A 4,835-nucleotide genomic window follows, 5' to 3' on the forward strand; every position below is an offset into this window, starting at 1 on the left:
CATATCAGATGTTTTCTACAGAAAATGTAAAAACATACTGACTTTGTCTCTTGATGCAGTTAAAACTAAAAAGCCCTCACAGGGGACATCAGTCAAAGCAAAAATGTACAATTTTTAAATCTGCATCTGGATCTGCAACATGAATGAGCCCCAGCTGAGCTTTAAGATTTCCTGTGGAGGTTTTTTTGGAGTACATTTGAAAGCACCATGGAGCAATGTTTTTTATGAGATTGTCCTGTTTCACAAGAAGAAAACTCAAAAAATCGTCTCTGCAAGTATTTTACGAAGAAGCTAATCCATTAAACATCAGCTTTCACTCGTATCACACGATCTTCATCAGTTTGTTATCGGGGATGTAGTAAATGTTTAATGTTTTATTTTTAGACCACTCTGAGGGCTTTTCAGTGATATTTGCTGAGAAGATGAGATTGAATGTTCATTCTTGACCTTGGAAACAGCAGACGAACAAACAATCTCAGCACAGAGTCCATTTAGAAGCTGTTCTGAAGCTTTCTATCATATCACATGATTACCTACAGTTTACTTTGAATCATAACTGTTTCTTTACGAAATAGACTTCACAGGACCCCTTTAGGTAACGCTAAGGCTTGCAAAGTTCGAAGTCCATATTTGGCACTGTAAAAAGCTAAAGATGGCCACCGTGGAGAGAATAAACCTTTGATTTAAGGGACAACATGGCGCTTCCTCACAACAAAGTTCTCGTTTTCCCTCCAGGTTTTATTTCAGCATATTTACACAAGCAAACTGATGACGTAGTAACATTAAGAACAAAATTAGTTCTGACTCTCGCATCCGTTTTAAAGATCTGCTTTATCTCAATTTAACTGGCAACTTCATCATCTGACAGATACAATATTATCAGCTACTGAAGACCACCAACATTCAAAGAACAGCTCAACTTCTGTGTTTCCCAGAGGTGTTGCATTACTGCAGGAGGTTCTCAAAATTAAGGGTCAGGACCCACAAATGTGTCACAGGTGCCCCACCCCCTACCCAGCTCGGGCCCCCAGCACCCTTCACACAGGCTTGAAATAATGAGCTGAGGGTCTCAGGGTGAGAGGGAAATATTTCAAATCTTATATCCACAGCGTGAAAAATTACCCCGTCTCCTTCAACTGGGGAACACACACTCCACGCTCAGCTGCCTGAGTGTTACCAAAATAACACAAAGGGATGGCTGAGGGTGGGGAAAAGAAAGAAAAAAGAAAGAGAAGAAAAGACAGAGAGGATGTGTGGTTTTGATCTGATAGCAAAATGTTCTTGATATAGGGTGGAGCTTCCTCAAAAACAGGAAATCAGAAATACCACAATATGTAAGATTACACATTTTCAGTCACATAGAACATCCAAAATAAAAGGAAAACTGTATGATATTTCATAATACAGATACACTGAGTTAGATCCTACACTGGACTATAAATCAGCTGATTAACCCTTGTATTATGTTAAGGGTCAATTTGACCCATTTCAGTTTTTGTGTTGATCAAAGTACTGGTTATCCTTTCTTTTTCTTGCTGAAATTTGGTGACTTTTCCTCATCTAGGGTCATGAACTGGTGTGTAAAATCTGGACACTTTGATGTGTAGTGGAATGTCTGTGCAGAGTTGGTATACAAAGATGATGTTGCGGGTCATTTTGACCCGGACGCTTTAATGTGGGTAAATAGCTGTTCAGATCCAAAATATACATGTCTCTTTGATGTACTTTTTACTTTGATGTACAATTGTTTGTATTTTGATTGCCTCTGAGACCCAGAGCCAGGTGTGTGAAGAGAGGGAACTTTCTCACACTTGTCCTTGTCACTGTTCTCATGTCATCTCTTTGACAAACTCACCAAAAATGAGCTCCAGAAGGATGACAACTGAGGAGGCTTTATCACAGATTTTTAACTGGGATAGTGATGTAGAGGAAGAGATTTCAGAAACAGAGGATTTTTCAGAGACAGAGGACAATGTTATTGCTGATCCAGATTGTCAATTTTCCTACGATGAGGAGGATTCAGAGGACGAGTCTGCCGTTGTTCCTCCAACAGATGAAAACCAAGGAATGCAGCAATCATCATCCACAGAGGGGACATGGGCATCTAAGGACGGTAATATAAAATGGTCCAAAAATCACCACACCCAAGCCGAGGCAGACTATCATCTTCCAATGTGATCAAAATGACTCCCGGTCCTACAAGATTTGCTGTCACACGAGTTGATGAGATTCAATCAGCATTTCAGCTCTTCAAATCCCCTCATATCTTAGCCCTTGTGCTTTCTTTGGTCAAGGAAGGAGGAAGGGAGGAAGGAAGGAAGGTAGGAAGGTAAGAAGGGAGAAAGGAAGGAAGGAAGGAAGAGAGAAAAGAAGGGAATAGAGGAGGATGAACAGAGAGAAGGAAAACAGGATGAGAAGAAGGAAGGAGAGAGCATGGCAGGAGGAAAGAAGGAGGGAAGAATTGTCATTTTGACCCGAGAGGAGGACAAGAGGATTAGACTAAATATTTCTTAAATATGGTGTTGGAATTAAAATGTATTGTATGTCACTTTTCTAAATGTTTATATAACCTAAAATAAAGTTGTTATTGGTTTAACCTGTTTTCTTGACTGTTTTGAGTGCATTTACACAGTACGGGTCAAAATGACCCGCAACATAATCAATGTCATTTTTTTCAACATAATACAAGGGTTAATGTGCACTGTAGTAGTCAGAAAACCTCTACTGTGGAGAGTAAAGTCACGTCAAAGTCACAAGTCGTGTAGCGTGGTTTCATTAGACAACCATAGCACACAATTCAATTCAATTCTATTCTATTCAAAGAGGTTTTATTGGTACAAAAGCAAGTGTAAAATATATGTATATACAGATTAGTAAGAATAGAAATAAATAATATACACTGTACTTCTTCCAAATTATGTTTATATATAATCTGCAACAGCAAATATCTTTTGAGAGAAACATAATGCTGATCCATTTATGTTTCCATTACCATTAATTAACAGACCTGTTAGATGTTGATACTGAATGTATCATTAAAATGTTCACTGAAAACTTTTATTTGGTGTCTTGCAATTACTATCCACTCGTAGTGACTACAGCTTTACATTTATCAGACTTTACATTAACTTTTCAACCAAAAAGATCTTTTTAACCAAAGTTCTTTTATTACCTAAACCTAAACAAAATCACATTCTTTCCCTGAACCAGTGGTAGTAAACCTGTGGCTCTGGAGCAACATGCAGCTCTTTAGCCCCTCTGTAGTCGCTCACTGTGGCTTCAACAAAACATTTTCGTTTTCATTTCACATTCTCCAATTGCACAAATGTGTCGCCATATAAACACCAAATAAAAAACATTTCTGTAACTAAAGTGTTACATACGTTTCAGTGATCTGCATTATATTACGGCTCCAGACAGATTTAGTTTCTCTTTTTTGGCCAAAAATGTCTCTTTTGAGAGTAAAGGTTGCTGCTCTCAGCCCTAAACCTAACCAAAGTGCTTCTGTTGCAGGACTCTGGGAGCAGATTCTGGACTGTGGTGTGGAAGTTCTGCACTTTGAACCTAGTCATCTACCCCAATCATCTCCTTGTGCCTCCATCACGTTACATGTTACAATGTAGTGTTTCTGTCTCTGACTCCAAGCAGGTACCAGGTAGTCACCACAATGTAATTATAGAAACAATTTACTAATGTACAGACTTCATATCTAGGAGGCAGGTTAGGTACAACACAGAAAATTCAGTGTACAGTACCTAGAATATGCTGATCAAGCCAGCGAGTAAATGTGACAAAATGGCAGCTTTTATGGAGTATATGGAGCGAAGCCTGCGAGCTAGTTCAGGCAGGTCAACTCGAGCTGCGCTGACTACACACATGACATGCCTTATTCCATAATCACTAACCAAGCGCTCCCTTCCAATCTGGCGGTCTATTTAAACTGCACAGTTTCCCAGGTCTCCCTCTGCTCTGTCAATGCCGCTGTTGCCTTGCATCCGTATTGCTGCTGCTGCTGCTGCTCTGTAAGCGATTGCTGCCTGCTGCGCTGTAAGCCCCACCACCACCCCAGCATCCACCTGTAGGCTCCGACTGGGGGTTAAGGTATTTGCGCATCACTCCCCAATATCTCATGTAAACATATCTGTGGGGAGTGATGAGGTCGGAGCCCGGACGCCAAAATGTAAATATGCTATACTGTTTAATTAACATTCCATGTGAGTTGGCTGACTGAAATGTGTGTGTCAGCATAATCTATAACATCCATTTGAATATGCTTCAACCTGCTGAAATGCACATCAAGACTGTAAATCAATATATTATCTTCCTTGGGCTCTGAGCAATCAAAGTTAATCTATAAACACATTAAGACAAACTCTTTTTTCACTTTCACAGGAATCAATTTTTCAGATAATATTCAGACAATAGTTTGAGTTGGATTTAACTGAAGTTAAGGTTCGGGGCCCTCCTCAGTGTGTGTGTGTGTGTGTGTGTGTGTGTGTGTGTGTGTGTGTGTGTGTGCGTGTGTGTGTGTTGTTTTCGTTGCTTTCGGATGCCCTCCCCCCTCCTCGACACACACATGCACACCCCATTAACCCCCATACAGTACCATTACAGCCTGTGCGGAAAAGCAGCAAAAACAGCAGTGTAAGAAAAACAGAGAGAGAGAGATAGTGAATGAATGAGGACGAGAGTGTGAGAGAGAGAGAGAGAGAGAGAGAGAGAGAGAGAGATAGTGAATGAATGAGGACGAGAGTGAGAGAGAGAGAAAGAGAGAGAGAGTGATCCAGCAAGTGAAACCATGGAGAGAGAGAGAACATGCTGTGTAAACATTCATC

The sequence above is a fragment of the Dicentrarchus labrax genome, unplaced genomic scaffold (assembly GCF_905237075.1).
Source record: "Dicentrarchus labrax unplaced genomic scaffold, dlabrax2021, whole genome shotgun sequence".
NCBI lineage: Eukaryota > Metazoa > Chordata > Actinopteri > Moronidae > Dicentrarchus > Dicentrarchus labrax.